Here is a 15,785-nt window from a genome sequence, read left to right as displayed (position 1 = left end):
AATCATTTATCCCAAACCACCAGGGAGAGCTATGCAGACTGAGTATATAGCAAGTTTCAATAACACTGTATATAATATGCAATGTCTTTGATAGAAAAGTGAATAAAAGACAGCAAATGTGTGATGATTTGCAGTATACAGTAGACGAGCAATAACATCGTTTAAACCAATTTGTATGCACACTTGTTATTAGACCAACTAAAGCAAATTTACGCTGAGAGGGAAAAAATGTTTCTGTGAAAAGTTGCTAGGCAACTGTGCAAAAGGCAAGAAGGTAACGTCCCACCCCAGCCCCCCCCCCAAAAAAAGAAACTGTCAATGAATAAAAAGTATGTACTATCAACATGGTCTGATATTTTGAAATGGGATTATTCATAGTGCTGAAGAATAATATTTGTCACAGGCTAGATTTTACTAAACATTTCTGCTTTTATAGCAGTTTATCATGTGTTTTTGTTGCAAAGCTTACATGAAAGATCATACATTGACACTTTTTAAATGTCCCAATATTGAAGTATTTCTCAAGGAGAATGAAAAAAAACTGCTCCAGCATCCCCCTTCCAATCGGAATTTGGAAGCTGATACAAAAGGAACCATTTTCTGAGTTCTGAACATACCACAAAAGACACTGTAAGCATATAAACCTTTTATCGAGACACTGTGAGCATATAAACCTTTAAATACGAGCCACATTACTCATTACTGCTTGTATTGCATACTCCTACTTGAAAAACATAACTTCCTTTCTGCTACTGATAGAGAGTGGAAGGAAGAGGGTGAGATCTGAAAAAAAAAAAATGCATGAAGGAACAGAAAGCGAAAGAAAATAGCCCATTTACCAGGTCTGATACAATAGCAACCATTGATGCAGACACAATGCAAGGGGGCCCCAGGGTGTGGATGGGGATCATAGAGGTGATTGGTATCCCCCCCCCCCCCCCCCAATTCATGTCAAGGGAGGTTAACGAGCTATCGGTATCAAAATACCTCAATTTGACAATGCGCACTACTGCAATTTTTAAAAGTCATAACATCCTTGGGCCATTAATAAATGTCATGATTCATATCTGACTAACTTCTATGCCTGGATAACCATGCTACTTCATTGAGAGAAAGAGAGCGTAGTCTATTCCAAAAGGAGTATGGAAACCTCTGCAGGGAATTGGGTCCATTGAGATCTTGAATATTCACTTGACTATTCCACCTGGGCCCCGTTTCATAAAAGCTGTTAGGATGGCAACCCTTGCTGGAATGGCAACTTCCCATAGCAACAGCCAATCAGGAAGCTGGATTCTTATCATTACTATGACAATTGTCATCCCAGCAAGAGTTCCTATCTTATCAACTTTTTATGAAATGGGGCCCTGGACTTCCTCTTTCGTTTGAACCTAAAGAAAGTCCTTCATGGCACATTTCCATAACTCCATCAACAAGGACACTCTTTTATTTCTTAGATATATACACTGTCTGAGACAAAGAGAGCACTTTTCTTCAGAAAACACACACAAACAAGATTATTTTGGCTGTTGTGTTCATTTGTTTGTTTGGTCATTTTTTTTTTTTGGGGGGGGGCAAAGGTGATGACAAGGATGAATACTGTAAAGCTAGGAATGTTCGTGTGCATTTTAATTTCGTGAATTTCGCGAGAGCCATGATTCGCGAAATTAAAATGCACGCGAAAGTTCTTGTCTACACTATAAGCATTGCATATTAGAGGCAAGTCGCGAAAATTTCATGCCGCATAAAAGGCTGTCTGCTCCAATTCACAAAAATATCATGCCGCGAAAATATTGTGTTTTACAGTAAGTATAATGTTATGCAATCCCGATATCCCCCTTTTTAAAGATGACAATTGTGAGGAGTTATCACTTCTTGCAATAAGTCTCTCTTTTCTTTCCTGAATGAAATGCCACAGATTTCACAATTTTTGTGAAAGAAAGACTGCTCTCACCTCAACACTCTGCCCAAGTCATTGTATGAAAAAAAGAGAGGGAGACAGAGCATAGAATCATGCCCTAACAAGTACCAAGACAGAGAAGAATACCCTAGTAGCATACACTCGGTTAAAGTGGTTTGGTGGTCTATTTCCTTATGATTAAATAAATGAAGAGGTTTCAAGTATACAGGGCACTTTCATATGACGAGTATTCCACTATCCATTCCATGGATAGATTATATGCAACCAACCAGGTCAGTATGACAGCATTTGGACACATTACCCGCAAGCAAATGAGAATTTTACGAGAGTATCTGTACTCTAGGCTATGGGTCATTGAGAATCGCGTACTGCAACATCGAAGCTGGGGAACGATGGCGTGATGATGTCACTGTACAGGATACATCATAGTATATCATAGTTCTCCCATCAAGTAGCATGCAAATCTGCACTAAATATACAGTACTAAATGTTTTTTAAAGAGTCAATGCATCTTGTCTGTCAAATTATTATAGAGATAGGAAACTAAAGACCTTGGAAGAGGGAAGGGACAAGACTAATATTGCCAACCCCCCCCCCCCCATTGTTTTTCCTTACATGTCATGTCTTCTGCACACAGGAGTTAGAAAAATTGTGAAGCAATATGGCCTCATCTTATTGTCAGAGTTGATACAAATTTATGAGATTTCATCATTTCACTACTTATGGTTATTACATAGAAATACACAATATTTCTCTTTCGTGCATCATTCAGATAAATTTGTTTATTTGATTCTAATCATAATTAAGTAGCGCAGACAACTTCAACATGAAACACTTTACTCAACATTTAAACTCTAAATTCATCCCCTGCAGCTCCATTACAGGAAATAATTAACCTTCTTTAAAATTGAATCGCAATTTTAGTCAATGGACATATACATGTAGTTTGAACAAAACAGTAGGCCTACTGTAAAACACGATATTTTTGCGGCATGACATTTTCGCAAATTGGAACCGACGGCCTTTTTCGCGGCATAAAATTTTCACGAGTTTCCTCTAACATTCAATGCGTATAGTGTACACAAGAACTTTCACGTGCATTTTAAATTCGCGAATCTTGGCTCTCACGAAATTCACGAAATTAAAATGCATGCCGACATTCCTCGTTTTACAGTATACAATTCTATGTAATGAAATTGCTACGTGAATACAAATGACATTTTGCATCGTGCCAGTCATAAGGCCAAAAAAAAAAAATTGTTGCATTGGCGTAACATGAGATTTTCAAATAGGGTCGGTCGGGCGGATTTTTTTTTTTTTTTTTTTTTTTTTTTTGCTACCTGCATTTTACGTGTAAAACTCGTGCTCAGTAAACAGTTACAACTGCTGCACCGAATGTGCTGTGTTCATCTATTCTACAAATCATTTATGAGGCCGATATTACTGGAATTATACCCCTTCACAGAATTTAAAGATGTTGAAATCCCTATCCTGAATGTTTTCACTTCATATTTTACTATTTTGACTTAGATAAGATAGATGCAAATTGACCCATATGTACGATCTTTTCATCGCACACGGTGATCTCTATTACAGTCCCACATATACAGATTTGTGTAAGTTCTCCACACAAGAAACCTATGGCAAAACTGTGCACAATACATCGCAGTCTGAATGCTACGTATACACTGAATAAATCTTGTTAGAGTACGTGTCCGTGTTGGAAACAGATGACGTACTGATCAAGGAAGGCTTATGCGAGGCGCTAGATCTCTCCCTCGTACATCCGATATCCCCAGAGCCGTTTCCACTTCCGGGTTTGTGTGATCGCGATCACAATCAACAAGATATTTGATATCGATAGCAAAAAAAAATAATAAAAAAACATGGGGTCGGCGGAATTTTTAGGGTCGGGCGGGTTACGCCAATGCAACATTTTTTTTTTTTTTGGCCTAATTGCTATGTGATACCAAGAAAAGTATTCCCTGCATTACATTTATTGTGAATATGTAGTTTGCTTCTGCAGACAACTTATCAGCAGAACTACTTTTACAGCAGGTCATGGGGATGCCTATAGAATTTTCTACTTTATGACTAAAGGGCTTTTTACACTTGTAAATTTTTGCTTAGCCCCGGACCAACGGTGGGGCTAAGGGGGGGCCTTAGCCCCACCGTTGGTACGGGACTATCCTTAGCCCACTTTCTGTTTACACTCGTTTTTGCCAAAGTGGGCTAGCCCCACCGATAGTACGGTACTATCTGGCCCTGCAAAATAGCAGGGGTTAGCACCGCAATTGCGGTGCCAAGCAAGTGAGTGTAAACAGAACGAAAAAATAATCCTGGGCTACATGTAAGCGACGGAGACGAAGTCCGACCCTCACTGACCAATCAGAAACGAGGTAATCAAGTGCTGCCGGTGCGTGTACATGTACGTGTACGTGTACAGTACACAGCGTAATTATGAATATTCATGTGGTTTGGAAAGTCCGGGGCTAAGAAATACGAGTGTAAAAAGGTCAGTTTTCTCCTTAGCCCCGGACAAGAGATAGTACGGGACTAATTGGCGAGTGTAAAAAGCTGAAAAAATTGGTACGGGACTAACGATTGTCCTGGGTCAGAGAAAGTCCGGGGTTAAGAAACACAGTGTAAAAAGCCCTCTAGTGTCATCACGAATACCGAATACTGGTATGATATACATGTGTACATGCAATTGCTAGGAGGGTCCCTTGCAGTGGTCATTTTGATACCAGCGGTATTTTCCCCATCCACTCATCCTTGCTTTGATAATCCTAGTTTGCTTATCTCCCTAATCCTGCTAATCCTTCAACTTAATCCAGCTGAAACTCACAAGGGACTATGGGCATCAATACCAGTACTTAATCCCTCCATTCCCCACTCAATGGCAGTGATTTTACAGTTGTTCCTCTTTTCAGGGAGCTTCGCTCTTTTCCTATTCTTTTTTTTTCAGTGTGGAGAGTACAGACGTACACATGACAAAATTTAAATCACTGTCAAGGTCAAGCTTACTGTAAAGATTGGTAGTGCTGATGCATAAAGAATACTTGCCTAGATTGTTTTTAATGACAGTGACCTGATGAACGCTAGACTATAGTAGAGACAAAAATTAAGTGACATCTAAAGCTAAATATGCCCTTTAGCCATCTATATAATGTACCATGATATCAACCATGAATGTATAGTGTATCAATGTGAATTTACTAATGTACCTTTTATTTTTTTTTACTTATATCTGAATTCTTAATAAACTAGAAGATTTTGCCAAAAACAAAAATCTGTCTGTCTGCATCAATCCAATAAACATGCATATTACCGTACTGTATACAACAGTCTAAAGTCACAATACTCACCTGAGAGGAATGGTTATTGAAAATGGATTTTTGCAACGTGATGTAAAAATTAATGCTCCTGAGTGTGGATACACACACACACACACACACACACACACACACACACAAATCTTGCAATATGCATTTTGAAGCAAAAATCAATGCACCTTTATAATGTTTTGTTTTGTTCTTAACTCTCACAATAATTTTCCCTGTGTGGTGTGTGTATGGCGCACAAAAGGTGTGTCTTTAAAGTATTAGCAGGCTATTTTGCGGCTTGGGAAAATAGCCTAATATTATGAATGTGCATCTTCATTAGTTTGAAAACAGTCTGCTTGGGAAAATAGCCCAAAATTGACGCATGCTTACTTTGCATTATCACTCAGCTTTAATAGTGCAATGTTTCGAAAATAGTTTCCCCAGTAGTAGATCAAATGATGTCATCCAGAAAATTTTGGCCTAATGGCGACGAAACCAAAATAGTGCACTTTTTCACGAACTAGACCAAGATTTTTTGGGAAAGTTTCCCAACCAAATAGTGTGTTAATTTGCATCTTCATTGCACAAATAGTGGGTTAATTTGACATCGGGCTATTGAACTTCCTACCCACAAAATAGCACGCTATTTTAAAACTTCTACTTTGAAACTTCGGTCTGATAAAGAGATAATAAATCTGCAGTTGCCACCAAGGTGTAGTGAAAACATGACAATCACCTAAAATACTGGAGGATAACAATCTAAAACTGATCCCTGTTGGATAAAAAAAAAAAAAATTCAGAGGATGCGTGGAGGCCACTATTCTGTCATTCCACTCTAATGAGTTTCACTTTCCATATCCTGTGCTTGTGAATTCTACCCATGTGATACATACTCACAGTTCACACACACATGGTATACACACAAAGGAAGAAGAGCTATTTTCCACTGTGCAATCATTACACTGCTTCCGCGTCAGACTGAAACTTACGGTGTAACTCCATGTTGAGTTCAGCTCTAGTAATGATAATACATTGATAACTTAAATTGCGCCAAATCAACTCTGTCGAATTGCCCAAGGCACATAAATACAGAGCAAAATGAAGACACAAAAAAAGTTACATATTTTTTGAAGGAGTCACATGTCATAAACACTTTACACATGTTAAACGCTTTCATGTCGTCACGAAAGCTATTCAAGAGTTTGGGGCAGGGGTAGGTAAAAAAAATCTTTTTCTCCATGATTTAGTGACTTTGTGGACAACAAGAGAACCAGAAGCAGATGATTGCAACAATCTTGTGGGGTGTAACTTTGAATTAGTGAGGTATTGTATAAACCAAACTGATCTGGGCATAAAATATCTGGCCATTCACCCAGACAAATGAGCAGGCTGTCTATTGTGATCCAAATAGTTACCGTTATTATTTGTCTTGTTCTTACTTTCATTATTCATTCAGTGACTGTGAATTTATCCATTTCCATTGTGCAAAAAGGATTAACCTTGAAAATTATTCTCTGCCTGAGTTTCGTTTTTCTTAATTACAAAACAGCCATCCAGCTGAAGGTAAACAACCTCTATTCATTCATTCCCATCAATTCATCACACTATCATTTAGGTAAAACCAATCCTATGAATTAACTTGAATTACTTACTTGGATATCTTTATTTGAATTCACACCTGCAAAATGATATTTTTAGCCAGAGTTCAGGGGCCTTTCACCTTAGTTAACAACTGCAAGGGATTTTTCTTTTTTGAAAGTCTAATCAGCTGCTCTTAATATACTGCGTGCAAGCAGCTTTACCTTGGCCAAGTACTTTCAACGTAAGTTCCACTTAAGAGTTTGTCTCAGGCTGTAATCTGGTCAAAGAAGATGGCGGCAAACTGACGGACAGACATATGGACTTTAATAGAGGGGCAGACACATACCTATCCACAGATATCATTACTCTTATTATTATCATTATCATCATTATTATCATTATTACTACTATCATCACCGTCATCATCATCATTATAAAGATTATTATTATTATCAATATTATTATCAACACCATCATTATCATCATTATGATTATCATTGTTGTTGTTGTTTTTATTGTTGGTATTATTATACAATTGAAGGGGTCGGTGCAATAAAATGCTAACCACACTTTTGTCAAAATTGAGTTACTTGCATTTTCATAATCCTTATCCTTCACTCTAACCTCCGCAAAAATATCATATTTGAATTCAACCAATAGGATGGTTAAAAATGCATGCATTCATGTTTTATTAATGTGCAATGTATGGACTTTCCAAACATTTAAAAGCGATTATCTCAAAATGACTATTGTGTGGGTTACCACTATATTGCACCGACCCCTTCAATTCTTTGGTAATATCTTAGTCTGCCAAAGCAGCAAAAAGTATAGTGACTGTGGCCCAAAGGTCTTACCACCCAAACATGGTACATCAGCCCCTTTTGATGTGTTTGATCAGGGAGGTGGTCCCTGGTTCACTTCACCAGGATCTAATATTGAATCTGCTCTTTACATGTAGAAGCAAAATGGGCTATTGTTAATTCATTTAAGAGCCTTCAATCTCACTGAAAGCAGTCCACCTTCTAATGAGACCACTCACCAAGTTTATCTTGGCTTTAACGCAGAGAGCATCAGCAAAAATCAGATAGCCAGAATAGTATAAGATTCAATAAGACCTGACATGAAATATTCAGAGTGACAGACTTGTAAAAGATGCATGTATACTGCAGGTCAGCGAGGTAAGTCACAACACAGTGCAAACCAGGGGGGTGTTTCATCAACGTTTGTCAGTGCTGACAATCACCATAGTAACAGTCAGTGACCAGAGCATCTCATCCAATCAAAACCAAGGATTTTGCTGAAATTGTCAGCGCCGACAAACGTTGATGAAACACCCCCCAGATGAGGGTGACGATGTCTTTAATTGATTTGTACACTGTACTGAAGGGGGGAAAAAAAATTAGTTGTAAAGAAAAGGTTCTTAACCCCTTGAGAACAAGTCCCGAGTATACGTTGTACAAGGGCAACCAAAACTGTACCATCCCTTTAACACCCAGTGAGGTTTGGAAGGAAAGGATGTTTATACAACTCAATGTAAGCACACCCTAGATCTCTCTATCGCCAAAGGGGTTATTTTGTAACATGATGTATAGCAACATGCACACGCATTATGTACGTGTTTAGATACAATGTACATACAATGTACAAGTTGTAACGTGCAAAGTTTAAGTTTTAAGTCACTTTCAAGGGGGACGCTGCCTCCTACGAAGCCCAAGTTTCTTCCGGGATGTCAGTTTTGTTTTGTTATGTTTTTCCGGTGTCTACCCCGACAATGGCTGCGTGCTGCAGAGAGCTCAGACAGGGGTTGTCTAGGTCTACCAGTGCCATAGCCATAGGGAGCTTTCCGACCTTACTACAAAAGAACTTCTTGAATAAATCATGTTTATTACAGTGAAACATGTTTCTTGAACATGCTGAAAGTGGTAGAGTCTCTCGAGCCATTGCTGAGAAGTCTACTCAGGGATGTGTCACAAACTTCATCCATGGCCTGTCAAAGAAACATCAAACTTGTTTGTTTTTCAAGTATACATACATCAGTGTACAAATTGTATAAGTGTTTGTCTCCACCTTATTATTATCTCAATGTCTTTAACCTTAACTTGACAAATCAATAAAAAAATGTATGTACAGTACATGTACAACTACACTGTAATGATGCATCGTGTTTAAATTCATGCAATAATTTGCATTGCTCATTGTTATTGAGCGGCTGAGCAAACTGAGTGGCCTTGCTAAAATACAACTCTTTAGCTGAGAGCCAGCTTTTCGTCATGGATTGAATAAAAACAAACAAAGAATCCTCAAATACAGCAACACAAATCCAACATGCCTTCTTGCCCCGAGCAACTAAAACTCTGACGGTCGAGTAATATGAATCCACAGACACTTGCCTATTCATATATTCATATGTTCATGTACTTGCAGCAAAGTCAACTCAGGACTTGACAGATTAACTCACAGCTGATGGAAGGACAGAGTTCTTGGAAGAGTAATATACACTGTAATAATTTAATAGTATTATGATAATGATATGGTCTGCTTTATCCAGAGCAGCCTCTTCAGTGTTGCCACTGCTCTACCAGTGCGACCTGCCATTATCACTGCCTAATCACTGCCGAGAACCCTTACACGGCACTTTGGTTGAGAGGGACATGGTGGGTATTTAAAAACATCTTGTCCAGGGATGTGGGCTCATAATGGGATTCAAAAAAGGGAACTCTGATTAAAAGTCAAGAGTCTTATCCACTATACCACAGTTCCCCTGCACTAATCATGTGTACACTGGGATCCTGCATGAATTTACAGCACTGGACCAAGTACTTGAACAGTATGACAATTTATGGGTCCATATTTCATCTGCAAGGACTTATCTGATATCATTCATTGACTCCTTACTGTCCTATAAATTATAATTTATGGAATATAGAGTCTGCAAACAGTAGCTGCGACTGTCTTTTTAGAAGGCTCAAGCAAACCAGACTGTCAGAAACAACCTTTGTTTAACCCGTTGAGGATGGTTTGATTTTCCTACAACACGCATTTCCCATAGACACCTGCCCGAGTATACTCGGGACTCGTCCTCAACGGGTGAAAGGGGTACATTATACATTATAACTGTATGTGTATCCACTGGAATATTAAGGAACTTTGCCTGGTACCCAAATCTGCCAGTAGAGCACCACTCATACGTAAGAAAAATAACTAACAATGTACATGGTATAGGGACTACCAGTAATTCACCCATAACCAGAAAACCAAAGACCTAAAGATTAACTGTAAAACCAGAAATATTTGCACGCATTCTAATTTCATGAATGTTGTGAGAGCCATGATTCACAAAATTAAAATGCACTGGAAAGTTCTTGTCTACACTCTATGCATGAATGCCAGTAGCAATTTTCGAAAATTTTATTCAATGATAAAGGTCTTCGGCTCCAATTCACGAAAATTCCACTCTACCAAAAATATTTGTATCTTGCTTTATGGTGATTACTGGTATATAATACAGTATTAACTCGATTCATGCATAGTAATCATATTCATAGATCTCAAAAAGGCCCCCTGCACTGACACGCTCACATTTGCTGTTGCTAAAAAGAGCATAGGGGACTTCGCAAGAGGCAAATTGAATATTGGTAATGCAGTCACTGCAATATTCACCATGTGCAGTGTGTGTGCAAAAAATCATTACTAAGTATTCAATCCTATCAGAATTGAGTTCTGCTACTTTTAAATCTCTTTGACATCTGTTTAGTTGCGAGTTAATTACTGAGTTTTTAGATGCCTACCAGTTAAAGGGACAGTAGTATTGGTTGAGGTGAGGATTCAGCTTTTAACTTTTTGCGAGATACCGGTAGTTAGAAACCACTTCACGAAATTTTAAAGAGCATGCAAAGAGGAATTCAAAGTTTATTTGATGAAAATTGGTTTTTGAAATTTGAAAGATATCCCAAAACAACTAGTTAAACAAAGCAATCTTTAATAAAAGGTGGGACCCACCTTTTATTATTATCACTTTGGTTTGGATATCCTCAGCCATTTCAAAACCCATTTTCATCAAATAAACTTTGAATTCCTCATAGAATTATATTCACTTTCATATATCTTGAGGTTTCCCATTATCTCAGAATTCTATATAAAAAAATGTTGCAAACCTGAAGCCCCATCTCAACCTAAACTGTATCATCCCTTTAAAAGACACCAACAAAACACTGAGACCAAAGGCCAGAAATTGTCTTTCCCTAGCTAGTAAAAAGGGACATAGACCTGTGTACATTTGCAATTAAAGACATTTAATATTTACCATTTCTAGATCTGAAACAAAAACCTAGCTTTAGTACTTCAAAACAATTCTAAAATGTGAGTTAGGGATAGAAACTGATGTAAAAATGTTAGAATCAATTTAATCAATGTTAAGCACTTAAGTTACTGTTTAAGTATACAAAATGTGAACAATAGTTATAATGAAAAAAATTCTTGAATAAGCTGTCTTAATATGGTTTATTGAGAAAAATAGTGATATCTTCTTATTATTTAGGCTTCATTGCAGGACATATGATAGAATTTTTTGTGATACAAACAACTAACCTACACATTTTCAAAATGATAAAGTGAACCTTTTTTATTAAAATCACTGCCCCAAATGGTAAACAGTAACTTTAATCTGTACAGTAGACTACTGTACCAGTAGTCTTCTGTACCTCTTCAGAGACAGGAAGGAAAAAATCTGATATAATATGCAGAGATACAGTAACTCTTCAGAAGTATCACAAGTGCAAATTACAGTAAATAGAGCTACAGTACTGTATAATATCTGTAAACACCATCTCCAGAGGATAAAGGTTGATACTTCCAAATGGCTACTACAATATATTTCAGGCAAACATAGGGCCCTGTACATGCCTCAACAGATTTTCTAAAAATAACTGTGTGGAAAATAGAAGGAGCGACTCCTACAGATATACATGTAATGCCAGTATTTACTCTGCTATTGTGTTGAGGCATGTGAGATAAAACAAGTCAAGTGAAGTGCTTTCTTTTGACTTCTCTGGGGAGCTGTGAAAAATAGGTCAACTCAAGGACAACGTACAGTGTATTTCAGGGCTGTCATCGCTGAATATGATGATGTATGAAGTACATAGGCCTGCATACAGTGTATTCAAGATAAAAACTAAACATGATACACAAGAGGTATGGGGGGGGGGGATTGAATAAAATATCATATTTGTGATTCAAAAACAATAGGCCTACTTCACTTTAAAACAAATAAATATGTAATATTTTATAAGTATTGAAGAAGGAAAAAAAAAACTATTGTTTGCAACAACAAAAAAGAAAAAAAATACATGGCAAACCTGGTACATCACGGTATGCACTACATGTTGTACACCAGAGGCATGCAGTAGAATACAGTGGAGTTAATAACAATAGATTCCAGCACTAGAGCGTGATGATAAATCCAGTGTGAACGCTCTCTGCGTGACTGCTTGAGGGATCAAATTTCATACGTGGCTCTTTTAGTCATTGTCTTCCTGTGATCCAATATAGACTCAATCAGGTCTTGACTGTTGAACATTTGATATGTCATTAGTGTCTGCTTACGCAATATAAACTCTGATGCATGCATGCGTTATTTCCTCTTCAACAGTGATGAGTGCAGGTTTAGGGCAACAACGACAAAAGTGATACACTTCTTGTACAAATTGTACCATCAGATCACAATACACTACATGTAGCTGTTACAACACATGACATACACAGTACATGTGTAAAACATGTTAGTATTACTTTAGTAACTCTATAGGCCTACATAACCAAGGCAGAGATCCTTCTTGAAACTTAAACCTTGAAAATTCTAATACTGTCCTCAGTGTGTAACTTTTGCCAGAAGAAGTCATGTCAATGTCAAAATGTGAAAAAAAGAGAGAAAATTATGCTACTGAGGATTCACATTTCTGAAGCTTCTACAATTCATAGGACACAAAAGCTGCATCTTAAAATACATTATATTACCAGAATATTGTATGTATAACTTTATGCAGAAGAACTTGTATGGGTGATAATTATGGTACATTTTCTGAAAAATATTACCTAACTATCAAATGAGTTTATACAGACCATAATATGGTGAAACATAAACATAGTTTAGATTTATTTTACAGCACTCAACATGATACTTCCCTTTAAAAACAACACAAAAAATACATTATGTACAGTTTGAAGACTTGCCTTCCTTTTTAGATGTCCTGTAATAACCATGTTTTTTAACCTTTTTCCTCTTTTTTTTTTTTTTTTTTTGGTATAGCGCCAAAAGTGTTGCTATCACAGGATGTTATGTTTTGCCAGTGGGACGTGATGCACACGGCAGACATTTTTTTTTATCTATGTAACATCTGTGATCTACCACATAAAACAGGATCAACATACAAAATGGGTACAGTTTTAAGTACGGTACCAAACAACAAGGATACTAGCTAAACCTATCCGAACTACCATCCTAAAGTCCTAGTGATAATACAATGTGCATTAACACTGGAATTACAGCACTTGGTTTGTTGTTACCATTCTGGCTGGGGGTAAATACCACATCTACAGATACAGCAATAATTCATACAGTATCATTTTCATACAGACTAACAAAATATAATGGTACATTGTGCATTTCTGGTAAAGCATTGCCCATCATATGCACATATCTCCCACAGGAAAAGATAAGAACTGTGTCAGGTCACTATACATCCACAGAGTATGTATATGATTAGCGGTATTTTGCGACATTATTAATACTCAAATCTTGCGTGTGTATTTTGTGCATCGTTCGAACTACATCCCACCCGACATACAACAATATTTAGTGATGCATTTCGCGGTGTATAATTTGCATTCACATCACAAAGCACAGCTTAATGTACCGTGGTGCACATACAGTATTTCAATGTCGATGTGAATAAAAAATGTACAGACTATTGTGCAGGACTGAATGTGTTAATGTGTCTAGTAAAAAAGATAACATCACAATTGCTGGCCTTTATTCCAGGCAGACAAAATTTGTTTTATTTCAAACACAAAGTAAATATTTTAAAAAAATCATCAAAGACAAAGATTAATTTGCTAAGTATTGCTTTGAGCAATTTGCTCCAGTGGGATATGCCCATACACTGTTCATGTTCATGATTTTTTAAATGGACGTACATTGTACAGGATTTGCACACATTTTGATAGTCAATGAAAAACATTTGTCTTATATTGCCACATTCTGTACTACATATTTTTGGTACATTGACACAAACTGTTTTGTGATTTTTGCTTTTGCTTTGTTGCTGCTTTATACCTACACATTGTACTATAAAATTTACATTCATAACCCCTTCTCTAAATTGTTCAACTATAGCACTGCCACACAATATGCAGGAGCTTTAATAACTGAAGACAGTTGTCAAAAACAAACTTTGTTAAATCCATATTAACTTGGGCATATTATAACAAGTCTCAAAAAAATAATATGAAGTCACAAGAAGTGACAAAAAAAAACTATAAAAAAATGATATATTGTATTTTAAGCTAAGGGAGAACTCCTGGTTCGAGCACAAGCATTCCACATAAAAATGTTCACTTACAAGTACTAGTGAGCGTATTATCCAGCCCTTGTAAATGTTCAGAGACCCTTGGAAGGCTAGGTAACCACCATGTATCAACACTCAACACAGCATCACCTTGGCATCTTTTACAGGGCATGTAACCACACTATAAACACAAGAGAAAGGTTTTAGTTTTGATTCTACATGTACAGTATGTTGTCTTTGAATGAAAAAAAAAAAGAAGAAATATGTACACATTCAGCTGATTTTCACAGAAATATGATGCTGAATCATGATACAGGCACATTTGTAATTTTGTCACTGAACAAAAGGGAGAACAAATTTGAGTGTAGTAAACTGATACATTTCTGTATAATCTTAGAGGAGAAACAGCATGGACAATCACGCAAAGGAACATTCGAGGAAATCGCATTAACTTTGCCGGAGTTCAAGTGTACATTTCTTTCTGCTACATAGAAATGGTCCTAAGACAGGCAGAGAATTTGTTAAACTTTGGATGGAATGACTGTCAAATAGACAAACAAATCAAACCACATATATGAATATTCAAATTAATGCATTTGGCTCTAGAATTTATCTGTAGGCACTCCAGCACACAAACACTTTAGAAGTGTATATATTTTCATGAAAGTAAAACTGCCATCTTCAACAAAATGCTTACGACCCCCTACTAATACCACTTTTAGATTAGTAGATTTTACAGTGGACCGATAAATTATACTGTAACTTGTAATCTCACAGTCACAATGCATCGTTTCTGGAAAGACATTCTTAATCATCATTGTTGTTATTTAATAATACTTTCAAGTTGAAAGGCCAAGGCCTAAAGTGATATAGAACCTACCACAACGCGACTGCAACTGCGGTATAAAACGACCTCTGACCGGATTTCTACCGGGACACTGCTGGCGGAAACGCCTACCAAATCTGGCTCGAGAGCGCGGCGAGACAGCAATAAAAACTCACCCTAGAAAATGGTCCTTCTTCCTGCTACACGCGTGCCCAAATTGGGCATCTGCTCAAAAATTCGATCGTGTGGTGGCTAGCCAGCGGGCACATTTATCGATTTCCAGCCATAATGATGGAACAAAAACATGAATAGTCTACTTACGGGATTGACAGCAACAATGCAGAGAGATGTTTCGCACGACGGCCAAAGCTGGATGAACAGACCAATGTATTGGTATCGCATCTAGCATTTGAGAAGCAGCTAGCAGTGCAAGTTTGAAGGGCCGGGGAGCTCGCCCGATGGAGTGGCGGAGTCGCGTCAGTGGTGAACTGGTGAAAGCGTAGCAGCTTCACACACACGTGCCAAAAGACATCGAATACACACACCCACACGCGCATACCTCGCAAATCCCT

General features: G+C 37.5%; 1 protein-coding gene across 1 annotated transcript in view; it reads right to left on the bottom strand.

The window, feature by feature from the left end:
• Positions 1–15,542, bottom strand: part of LOC139712423 (rho GTPase-activating protein 18-like) — a 200,525-nt gene extending 184,983 nt beyond the window's left edge. Inside the window, exon 1 of the mRNA XM_071624245.1 lies at positions 15,390–15,542. The gene's annotated coding sequence lies outside the window, so the exon portion shown is untranslated. The remainder of the gene's footprint in view (positions 1–15,389) is intronic.
• Between the last annotated feature and the right edge of the window lie 243 nt (positions 15,543–15,785).

The sequence above is a fragment of the Diadema antillarum genome, unplaced genomic scaffold (assembly GCF_040938485.1).
Source record: "Diadema antillarum isolate AM-2024a unplaced genomic scaffold, OU_Dant_1.0 seq00001804_RagTag, whole genome shotgun sequence".
In the NCBI taxonomy this organism is placed as follows: domain Eukaryota; kingdom Metazoa; phylum Echinodermata; class Echinoidea; order Diadematoida; family Diadematidae; genus Diadema; species Diadema antillarum.
This window is presented reverse-complemented; position numbering and strand designations above follow the sequence as displayed.